This window comes from Glycine max, chromosome 11, assembly GCF_000004515.6.
Source record: "Glycine max cultivar Williams 82 chromosome 11, Glycine_max_v4.0, whole genome shotgun sequence".
NCBI lineage: Eukaryota > Viridiplantae > Streptophyta > Magnoliopsida > Fabales > Fabaceae > Glycine > Glycine max.
In genome coordinates this window covers 15541456-15554612 of record NC_038247.2, presented here as the reverse complement: position 1 = coordinate 15554612, position 13157 = coordinate 15541456, and the positions used below count along the sequence as shown (strand labels likewise).

General features: G+C 30.6%; 1 pseudogene; it reads left to right on the top strand.

Moving 5' to 3' along the window:
• The first annotated feature begins 9591 nt into the window (after positions 1-9591).
• On the top strand, positions 9592-10867 carry LOC100780259 (uncharacterized; annotated as a pseudogene).
• The last annotated feature ends 2290 nt before the right edge of the window (positions 10868-13157 follow it).

Here is a 13157-nt window from a genome sequence, read left to right as displayed (position 1 = left end):
ACAATTTATACAATGACATGAATATTTTTCGTCCTCATCCGATTAACTTCTTTTAAAAGAAAATTGCAATAATTGTTCCACGCCTTCCCTATGTGACTTGCGTGCATCCAACTTCGATCCATCTAATTAATAAGTTTGTGATACTCACAAAGCTAATGATTACATGCATGAAAACCTCACTTTTTTCATTAAAGGTGTGACACTATGACCTTATCCCATTCAGGAAGAAATATTTTTATGGTAGACTCATACGTAAAGGTTAACTTTCTTTTCTTAGATTTAACAAAATTTCGGCAGCAATTCGCATTGATCCCCAAGTACATGACATGAAAGTGGTGACATGAATTCCACCACAATCAAGTATGCACTCAGAGAACAAAGTGAAATGCATTATATCAAAATTTCATCAAATTTAAGAAAATAAAGTTAACCTATATGTATGAATATACTATAGAAAATGAGTCTTCCCAAACTGTCCTAACGGACAATTCAATATTCAATACAACGATTAATCCAAGCTATCCGAAAGAATCATTGTATTGAATCTCAAACGAAAAATTAAGGTTCATTCATAATGAACATAACTTGTATATAAACCAATAGTCATTAATCACATAACACAAGTTATAAAATCATACATAACAAAAAAGATCATGAAAGACATTTGTATCTATGAAGATGGTCACTAACAATAACAATCAATGTCGCGATGACGATGCAAACAACAAAGGAAAAGTGCCTACAAATTACAATTACAACTACAAAATGTTATTTAAAGGGACTAAAATAAAAACAAAAATATTTAAAACTCCTATTTCATAGGGAAAAAAATGTTATTTAACCCTAAAATAAATTTAAAAAGTTATAAAATGTTTTCGTAAGGTCAAGTGAATTTTATATAATTATTTTGACAATGATAAATAATTTAAATAATTTGTATGAATTCTTAAATTTAAATTAATTATTGTTTTATACACTAAAAATGTATTTGAAGGAAAAAAAATAGAGAAATTATCACTATGTAAATGGAATTATTTCATTTTTGTATTCAAATAGAAAAATAATATGAGGCATTCCATCCATCAATTCAGACCAGCATTAGGAAATGGTGGTAATGTTAAAAGTGATGCAAATATGGATAAACATTTGAAATGCATGGACCACTGTATTACCTCGGTCCCTACAAAAATATATGCTAATTAAGAGAACTTAACATTTAACAATGACATAGCACGAGAGTTCATGCTTTTACGTTAATTTAATTTGCTTTAGTTAATTAATTTGTTGTGATACTTAATTTATCTCACTATCTTTTTCTAGAATAAGTTTATTTATTTATTTTACTTAGTTAATTAATATGCGTGTGTGTAATTTTATCTCTTTTAAGCTTTAACATTTTGATACATCTTTTTTGTTTTTAAGGTAAAAACCGTTCATGTATTTTTATTGTAAATCATATTCATATATACAATAAAAAATATTCCTATATACAATAAATTATAAAAGTGGTGAAGTGTGGTAAAAAAAAGATAAAAGTAAAAAAAAAACAATTTTTTATAGATTATATCATATGATTACAAGAAGATAACAATGATAGCATATAAAATATATTATAATTAAAGCTTAATGTTTATATACAATTAATATAAACAAACTTACACTATTAATTAATTAAAAAATATTGTTAATTTAATTTTAACATAATTATCCCAAAAGTCAATGAATTTACTATATGAGATAATTTTCAATTTAATAGAAGTGTAGAAATATTTCATATTATTAGTCCATGGATAATTTTATCTTGTAATTAAGATTTCTCAAAATATATTAATAGCATAGCTGTACAGGTAAGCATACATGACTAATTTTATACAGGAGGCATACTTATGACAAAAACAAAAAACCTATATGACCATGAGGGCTTCAAATTGGTTAGCTAGCCTCACTAATCAAACCACATTTCATAAACAAAATACAATAATACTGATTACTGCAGGCTTATAAAAACTATTAAGATAACATTTCACATTGGATTCAACTTCTGCTATATTTTTAATTCCATTACACTATTTAAATTCCCTTTGGCGACATAGTACATTAGTTATGCAAACATAAGGGAACAAATTAAAGCAACAGGTAAAGTCAATCAATCAAGATTCAAAAACCATAATATTTAATTTTATTTTCTAATTTCCCTTTAGCATAAGAAGCCAAGCAAAAGAAAAAGCAACCTCTTGTCACTAATTCTATTCTTATGAAGAAGAAGACAACAACAGTCATAGACACTGCCACCAGTCCTTATTAATTACCTCTCCACGACCTATAATAACAACAACTTCAACACTTTTCCTCAATTACACACTCTCTCCAATCATTCTCATTGCATTTGCCAATCCCAAATCTGAATTTTCTTTTAAATTAAAAACAACACCATCGTTCCCTTCTTTCCCACACCATAACATGAAACAGCACCATTGTGCATCCTCTCTGTTGTTGCAGAGGGTGCAGGGCAGAACAATACACTTGCACTCACCGAATTCCCCTACCTCATCTACTTTGAGTATCAAAGAAACGACAAAAAAGAAAGCAAATAATTGTTGCATTTTTTGGACTCCCTTCCTATGTGGAGTAAAGGTCTAAATGAGAAAGTTCGTAAGTCTCACTTATTTAAGTGGAGAGGGATCAGATTAGAGAAGGAGATACAATGAAAGGGACTCATTTGAAAAGGAAAAACAATTACAAACCATTGAGAGAGAAAGAAGGAGAGAGAAAATCATTGTGATTTTCGCATACCGACTCGAAAGCATTTTTTAGATTGCAATTTTAGTTTCATTGACCATTGGATCGGACTAATTTTTGGACAGTAGGTGCTACGCGCGTGATAATTCAAATTGTTCGGTTGGATCGGAAAAAAGATATTCGAAGAGAGAGATAAGTGTTTCACATTATTTGTTCTATATTTTGGGGTTTTATCTTCTTGTCTCTATTGTACCAAGTGGGAGTCTGTTTTGATTTGTCTGTTTGTAGCATGTTTTAGTGCACTTGTTGGAGGTTCTCTTGTATCTTCATTGATTATAGTTAAGTTATTTCTTTGGTCTGGATGACCCGTGGTTTTTATCCTTGCATTGAGGGGGTTTTCACGTTAAACAAATTGTGTCTCTGTTTTCTTTAATTTTTATTTTATGTTCTATACTTTATTGGTGCTCCTCACATGTTCTTGTAAGTTTGGGGAAATTTATTTCTGCATGATCTTGTTATTCTCCATGACCCTGATTCACTTAATCTTGTATCTGATGAGAGCATGTGGATAATTGATAGTGGTGTTACATTGCATGTTACAACCAGGAAGGAGTTCTTCACATCTTATACTCCAAGTGATTTTGGAGTCTTGAATATGGGTAATGATGGCCTGTCCAAGGTGATTGGTGTTGGTGATGTTTGTTTGCAAACCAACATGGGAATATAGTTGCTACTTAGAGGAGTGAAACATGCTCTGGATGTTCGCTTTAATTTGATCTCTGTGCAAGTACTTGTTGGGAAATTTGAGAGAAGTAAACCCCGAGGAGATTTACGCCAATGAGCCATGAGCAACCACATAAGGGAAATTGACATCACACTTTTACCCAAAACCTTAAGGCTCAGGTTGATGAGTCTTCTCCTCACTTATATGGTGCTCATCTTTTTCACTTCTACTCGATGTGAGACTTGACCTCACATTTGTACTCCAACAGGAATCACCGAAATCAACCCCATTTAGGCTCCTCGACACACACACACACCTTTCACCGTGCTAGACGAAACAAAAAGAGAGAGAGAGGTACCTGAAGGAGATGCGAGACGAAGAAGTGAAGAGAAACCAACGTTGTTGTGGCAGCGAGAGTCAAAGAGGCAAAGAGTGGAGGCGCGAGAGACAGAGAGGCAAAGATAAAGAGAGTGGAGACGAAAAGGCATGGGAGAAGGAGATGAGACAAAGAGGAAGGGAACACGAGTGAATTAAGGCTCGAGGAGGCAATTTATATATTTTCAAATGAAGGTTTAACATCGGTTTTTGACTAAAAACTGATGTTAACCTATCATCTTTCACAACATCGGTTTTTCACTAAAAATCGATGCTAACTTATCATTTCACGATATTGGTTTTCAAAAAATTAATGTTAACATGAGTTCGTTAACATCGATTTTTTAAAAAATCGATGTTAACTTGACTTCATTAACGTCAGTTTTTGAAAAAAATGATATTAACGAACTCATGTTAACTTTGATTTTTTCAAAAATCGACGTTAACGAAGTTGTGCTATTTACAAATATACCACTGCATTTTTGTTAATGTCAGTTTTTGTTAAATCCATTCTATTTAGTAGTGACACTAGATGCAAAAGAAAATTCCACAATGGATTTGTTTCAAGAATTTCTTCCAAGTTATTGGCTAATCATCTTTTTATTAGGGTTGGCAAACAACCGGTACAACCACACCAAAAACAACCAAATTGTCCAAAGCAAATATAATAGTAGAACAGGTTTGTATCTTATAAACAGTTTGGTTAATTAGTCTCAAAACTCAACTCGGTTAATTGTATTTACCAATACGAATTATAACAAATCAAATTGCAAAGTCACTGTCTTGTGGAAGCGGACTATCTCCTCGTCGTTGTTTCCAAATGCAATCTTGTTGCTACATCTTTTTTTTTTTTTAATACCTTGTTGTATATCTAATCACAAGAAAATAAAGAGACATTTAAGTAATAAAACCAATAAATTAACAACTAATATCAACCTTAAAAAAGGCAAGTAACATTGGAAACACCGAGCACATGCATATAATTTTTTACTTTTATTTATTTCAATTGTTAAAATATTTTTTATTAGTAATCGAAAATATTTCATTATATTTAATATTAATTTAAAATATTAAGCATTGATTAAAAAATTCAAATAAGATCTTTTGTTCTTTAGAATGGTTTCACTTTTCAATTTATGTAGAGTTGTAAACATTCTTTCCTCTTGGTCCTTAAAAATAAAAACAATCTACGTTTTACGGATCTAACTAAGAATACTGATTAAGAAAATTAATAAAAATTAAAAATAACGTCAAAATGTATTGAGAATTATATGGAGAATAGATTAATGACAAAATTTAATATTAATTTTGATTTTTAACCAATATTAGGAAGTCGGCTGTTATTGGTATTTTTTTAAAGTCCTAAACTGTTGACTATTTATACAACTCTCAAAACTATTCTAATGGTATAAGATTCTTCACCAGGCCACACTTTTTTTCTCTTTTCAATTTCTATTTCTGACATTTTAATCACTGAGCGGTCAACGGTATCCTAATCAAACTAATCAATATACGAGACATCGATTTTGGCATCAAAAGTAAAGAAAGAGTCAAAGGCACAAAAAAAAAATGAGAGCCAAATTATAGCTCTATGGAATTCGAGGCCAAAATCAATAAATGCCATTTGCCACAGGAAACAATGACAAAGTTTTCATATAACTTCTCATGCATTCAATGATTTGTATGCCTAACAAATGCTTATGCCGCGTAATAAAATGTCATTTTAATGTGTTGCACTTTTATTAATTAGTCTGCACTCAAAGGCCATTTGACTTTAAGAATCAAAGCTTGCAAACAGGGAACAGCCACACCACTACACCAGAATAGTCATCCCTAACCCTAAGCAAAGACCAAATAAAAAGCCGGCCGGCCACGAAAACAAAACTGTAAGTACATGCCAAATTGTTAACTATGAGTAATGAGTAATATTAAGGATGTTTTGTATTTTTTTTTTATTAAAATACTTTGGTTTAGATTGAGTTATGTTTGAATATTTTTTTCAAACAAGCCCAAACTGAACCAATTTACCCTCTCCATTTCAGATTATATGAAGATTAGAATTTTGACACATATATTAAAAAATATAATTAATTTATTGAGTTTCGATTAAAACATTAAGTAACTTCTTAATATACTTTTAAGGATAGTTTTGAAAAAAAAAACATTTAAGGAAACGTTTGTTTTGTAAAACAACTTATATTTTGAAATAATTTTTCTTTCTAGAACGTTATATAATCAGGAAGGAACGGAAGAAATACTCAATAATGAGTTTTTATGAGTTGGGTCTATCAAATTTAAAAGATAAAAAATGTTTTAAACTGTCTAAAAGATTGTAAATGATAATTAGTTAAATAAATATAAAATTATAGAAATAATAATTAAAAAGTAAATGATCACATCAATAAGTTGGATCATCAATAAGTTGGATCATCAATAAGAGAATAATGAGTTTAAACGATTTGAAGGCTTGGGTGCAACAAATTTCGAATTAAAATAAGTGGGTTGTGTGGTTGACAAAATAAACTCGGCATATTATAAATCAAGCTCATGTCATAAGTTGAATATTTTAATTTCTACAATAATATTTTAATTTTTTTAATAAACAATAATAAATTGCAGGACATTAATTTAAATATTTTGTCAACAACAAGATAATATTTTTACAATGTGATTTATTTTAAATGTATATTAAAAAACATTGTTTTTTTTCACTTTAGAATTCTTAAAAATTTATCTATGCACGAAGTCTAACTTTTAACAATTTATCCGAATAGTAAGTTGATTTGATTTTTTGTTAGAAATATTATCATTTTTGGGTGGAAAGTAAGTTGATTTGATATCAATAGTAATCATCACGAGGTGAAATCCAAACTACCAAAATATTAAAATGATTGAAGCGAGTTGGATTATCATCCCAACCCATTATGTAATTACCCTATAATTGAAGCGTAACATCTCAAATCCTTGTAGCTACAACTAGCTGAAGTCTTTGTCAATTATAATACACTGTACTTTACTGCTGTAGCCCTTACTTTTTATATTTTGTGAATTAAAACTTTGCAAATGCATTTCCTTTGTCATTTGTTAGCTTCATATTTGCACGGAAAAACATAGTTTTAATACTGTAACTATTCAACAGACCGAGCTCTAATATTTTTTCATGACCGTATTGGATTTCGAATGAGTTATGAAGGACGATTGGATGAATTTTGACTTTTCCCTCAGAAAGCATCTCTAGAGTAGGTTTTTTATTTCCAGGTGCTTAATGAGAAGAAATCATTTTTTTTTTTGCACTGAACAAATTGACGTGGTAGGGTGCGTTTTTTCATTGTTGAGATTTTTTTTCTTACATACCTAACAATTAAAAAAATAATTTTCTCAAACATAACAAATATCTAACCATTAAACAAATAATTTTCTCACACAAGATAGGTTTAACATGAGGGAAAATAAATGTCCAAGAGAAGAACAGAGAACATATAAACTTGTTGAATAACTACAGTAAATCTAAAAAATAATCAAATTTGAAAAAAAAGGTATTTAAATCCAAATTCAAGCAAAACAGTAAAAGAGGAAAACCAAACGTAGCGAAGGTGACGACAAACACACAATGACAGAGGTGTTGACGCCAGACGCAACCATGGCCGGAGACGCGACCATGGTCGGAGGTGTTGATGCCAGCGAAGGTGACGCGAGACACTACCATGGTCGAAGGTGGTGGCGCAAAGTGAAGGTGAGGCCAGAGGAAGGTGTTGCGGTGGTGGTCGGAGGTGTTGACGCCGACGAAGGTGACGCGAGACGAAGGGACGATGGTGGAGAGGAAGAAGATAGATAGGAGCAGAGGGGGAAGCTTTTGGAGGTGGTGAAGAGAGAAAATGTTTTCTCCAGAAGATAGAAAGGCACAAAGTGGGTAGGTGGTGAAGTGAGGAGAAGCTTCTGGACCCTTTGTGAATGTGGGAAGGTTTTGGACGATCTGGAACGCCCATTTTATTAATGAGGATGAATCTGGACCGTTGAATAGCTTAGGTAATTAATGGGGAAGGATTTTGAACATTGATGGAAATGTTACTGTTGTGTAGTACTGTTGATCTGAAAATGATACCATTGAACGTGCAAAAATGACCGTTGTGTAGCATTTTTTCACTGTGCTACACTATTCATTATAAATTTGTGCACGGTACAACATGTTTTGCACAGTTCTTGTATTGCTTATTTTTTTTGTTGTTGCTATCAAGTGTCAATTTTTTTTTATTCTCTTTGAAATGGATCCCAATTAGCATAATTATCAATGTTACTATAGTTATTTGCAAAACCAATCATTCCTTACTAGTGAAAATTCTCAAAATCCACTACAATATGTTATGTGTCCACCACCACCCCCTACTAGTGAAAATTCTCAAAATCCACCACAGTATGTTATGTATCCACCACCCCCCACACATGTGGTATATGCATCCTTCATCCAATGTAAAGCTACCTACTAGTGGTAGTTCTCAAAATCCACAAATTTATAGTTAACCATCAACTCCCACCAACTTAAACATGTGTTATAAGCCTTCTTTATCCAATATTGCGCTCCCTAGCAATGAAATTGAATCACCCATCAGTGTAGACAGTATTCAACTAGACGAAGGAGATAAAAATTCAGGTAGAAAAAAAGTCATATCGTATTCTCAGTGACAGAAGATGTGATTCTCGTCCGATCGTGGCTAAATGTGTCAAAGGATTCAATTATAGGAGTCGACCAAACATCAAAGCAATATTAGGCAAGGATAAAAAATGCGTACAATAATGACGATGTGCGTCAAAGCGGGCAATTTTGTGAAAGAAGGTGGACTCAATTAAAATCTCAATGGAACAAGATCCATCCTCCAGTTCAAAATTTTAACGGGTGCTACAAACAAGCAGATAAACATAGGAGAAGTGGAAGTTTAGAGAATGATGTTTTGGCTGATGCTCATATGATTTACTCACAAGATACAGGTACAAAATTTGAGGTTGAGCATGCTTTGTTATTGTTGAAAGATCAACCAAAATTCGGTGCAGAATTTATGTCAAAGTGTTCAAAAAGAACAAAGGTTTCTACTTCTGGAAATTACTTGTCGTCTTCTAACCCAGAGACTTCCGTTGAAGTCAAAGAATATGATACGCTATTTCCAATGTCTCGCCTAATTGGACAAAAAACAACAAAAAGGAAAAGCAAAGGAAAATAATCTTGTAACACTCTCGATTTATCTGGCATAGAAAGTGTAATGAAGGACACAAATATGAACACATCAAAACTTATTTAGTTAAAGGAGGCACAAGAAAGGCGTCTGCAAGAACAAAAATGGCGTATGGAGTATGAAATCCTCATGAAGGATACATCCAACATGTCCGAACAACAACGCAAAGACCACAAAAAGTATTGTGATCATATTAGGAAAAAACAAGGATATTAAATTTTTAGTTCTTATGCTAATGTTGTGTTTGATATTTAATTTTAGCAGTGTAGGTATTTGTTGTGTCTTAAATTTAGAATTTTATGTTGTAAAACTAGCTGTTATGAAAGTAGCCGTTATAAAATTGGTCGTTGCAAAATTAGCTGTTATGAAAGTAGTCGTTGATAAACTAGTCATTATGAAAGTAGTCGTTGAAAAACTAACCGTTATTAATGAAGCGATATAAATGTCCAATGTTTCATTATTCTGACATATTCTCATACAAAATACACAATATTTCTCTTTTATTTCAAACACTTTGGTTACCATATAATGGATCCAAACATCGATTTAGACGAAGTTTTAGATCAAATGATAGAAGAGGAATTGGAAGACAACACCAATGAAGAAATCATTAGGTTGATACTTGAGGGCCAACAACAACTACATGGCAACAACACTAGGCGTAGCCAAAGAAGAAGAGTGGAACATCGTAATCATGAAGAAGGTCATGATTGATTGTTCAATGACTATTTTTCAGAAAATCTTGTGTACACAGAGATTCAATTCCGAAGAAGGTTTCGTATGCAAACACATGTGTTTCTCCGAATTGTAGAAGTACTCAACAACCATGATGAACACTTTCAAATGAGGGTTGATGCACTATGTCGAAAAGACTTATCTCCATTGCAGAAGTGCACAACTACTATTCATATATTGGCTTATGGATCACTTGCTGACAGTGTGGATGAATACGTTCGAATTGGTGAAACAACTGTAGTGGAATGCTTGGAGCGATTTGTATCAGGCATTTGCACCATATTTAGGAATGAGTACTTGAGGAGACCAAATAACGAAGACACTGAATGCCTATTACAAATGGGAGCGGCACATGGATTTTCAGGTATGTTAGGTTCCATTGATTGTATGCACTTGGAATGGAAAAATTGTCTAGTTGCTTGGAAAGGTCAATTTTATCGAGGTGATCATTGCAACCCAACAATCATTCTTGAAGCCGAGACATCACAAGACTTGTGGATTTGACATGCATTTTTTTGGAACCGTCGGTTCAAATAATGACATTACTATGTTAAATGGATCTAAGATGTTTGATGAAGTTTTGTCAGGACGTGTGCCCACAGTGCAATTCACAGTAAATAGAACCCAATATAATATGGGATACTATTTAGTGGATGACATTTATCTAGACTTTGTCATGTTTGTGAATACCATCTCAATGCCACAAGGAGAAAAGCGAAAATTATTTGCACAACGACAAGAATCGGCAAGAAAGGATGTAGAACGGGCGTTTGGAGTGCTCCAATCTCGATTCGCAATTATACATGGTCTGACACATTTTTGGGATGTTGATAAAATGAAGAATATCATCTATGCATGCTTCATATTGCATAACATGATTGTTGAGCACAAACGTGACACATATCAAAATAATATTGATTACGATAGTGTAAGTAATAACACTTCAACATTCGAAGTATTTTTAGGTGCTCACCCTAATATCAGGTCAACATACCTTCAAAGGAGAGCACAACTTGATGAGAAACAAAAACATTACCAACTTCAAGCAGATTTAGCTGAGCATATTTAGAAATATTTCAGAAATGAAAATAACAATTAATTTTATGTAATATTTTTTATTTTTCATGATTATGTTTTCTATTTCAATGTCATTGTATTTAATTATCTATTATTATGTAAAAATGTATTTTTTTATTGTTACACATTTTCTTTTAAAAATGTATTATTTTCTTCATTTATTCATATTTATTATTTGTATACATAAATAGTGAAAAAATGAATTAATTATTTTATTATAATAATAATTAAGTTATAATAAAAAATAATTTAAATGTTTGAGTTTCTTGTGATTTTTTATATTGGAGTAAAATTCTGTAGGAGTTTCTTACAAATGACATGACACTGCTGGGATCACAAAAAAATAATGCGAAATTAAAAAAAATAATTAAAAAACTCATAAAAAACTTGCACTTGAGTTACTCTGACTCTCTTGTAACTATATGATTCTTTCAACAGAAAAATAATAATAACATTATGTAATTACACATTGAAATGATTGACTTGGAAAGTTAATTATTATATGACTGTAATTACATTTTGGGCCGGAATGTCGTATAATAAATCCTTAAACTAGTATCTAAAAATGTAGCTAAGAAATTAGTGTTTTTGACATACTAACGCCACTAACAACTACAGTATTCAATAAATTGCCTCTTATAATTTTTTTTTCTACAAAATAATTTTTTCCCCAAGTAGGTTTTAGAGAAATAAATTTGTCATCAAGATCGAGAAATTATTAAAAAATGAGAATAAAAGATTTTTTAATACCAAAAAAATGAAAAAAGATTTTACACATTCATCATGTCACGAGGTTGTAAATGTAAATATCAATCTATCTATAAAAGAAGTTGAATAAGTTTATTATTATCTAGTGACTAAAATTCATGAAAATATTATAGACGCGTGTGAAAACCAATTTATAAAAACAAAATACTTCATCATTCTTTGAAAATATAAGAGTGTATATATGTGTTTGTGAAGTTTACTTGAATGAACAACTATAAAGATATATACAAAATACTATGGTTGAAAATACAATAAATAAATAAAATATAGGAACTAGGAACTGGTCAACTGGGAAGTATCATAATCACAATCATAATTCTATTTAAAAAGAACAAACAGAAAAGAAAGCAGTATAAATTAATGGATAAATTGATAAATATATGATACAACACCTGTCCATCCTAGCTGTACATACGAAAATAGTACACAAAATCTAATTGCTTAACTAAAAAATTTAGGATAAATAATTATTTTTGTCCTAAATATATAAAATGTTGATAAATTTATCTTCGAAAAATAGAAATTCAAATTTTAGTTTTCAGAAATGAAAAAAGTGCATCAAATTCATCCTTCTATTAACTTTCGTATGTTACTGTTAATGAAAGATCTTATGTGATACATAAAGATAAAAATATCATAAAATGATTGTTAGCATAAGTGTTGAATATATTGGATCAAAATGTCATTCAGTTATCATTTGACCAAAATGTCACTAAGTTACTATTAAACCAAAAAATGTCAGTAAATTATCATTAGACCAAAATGTCAATAATTTTTTGTTTAACCTAAAGGTTAGTACGTTTTCATTGGATTGATTTGTCAGGTCGCAAATTTCATTCATTTAAGAGTAAAATATAATTTAATATTTGTCTTTTTTCCTTTTTTTATCGTTTCAAGCATAACATTACAATAAACATTTAAAAGATAGAGAATCAAGCATAACACTACAATAAACACTTAAAAAAAAATAGGAAAGCAAGTATAAATTATAACAAACATAATAATACGCATAATATTGATTAATAAGCACAATTTGTCTGTTGCTATAGAATTTCGAATGTGACAGTACTTTACTTAAAATATGAGACTCGAACAAAAGATAACGTAGTGTCACATTAAAATTTTTTATAGCAACAGATAAATTATGTTTATTAATCAATATTATGTTTATTTTAATTTATGTTTGTTTTCCTATTTTTTAAGTATTTATTATAATATTATGCATGTAATGATAAAAAAAGAGAGAAGATGAATATTAAATTATATATTTATCCTTAAATGAAACAAAATTTGGATATGGCAAATTAATCCAATGAAAATGTATTGACATTTTGTTCCAACAAAAAATTACTGATATTTTGGTCCAATGAAAAATTAATGACATTTTGATCCAATAGTAATTTATTAATATTTTAATTTAATGAAAATGTATTGACATTTTGTTCCAAAAAAATTATTGACATTTTGTTCCAATAAAAAATTACTAACATTTTGATCCAATAGTAACTAATTAA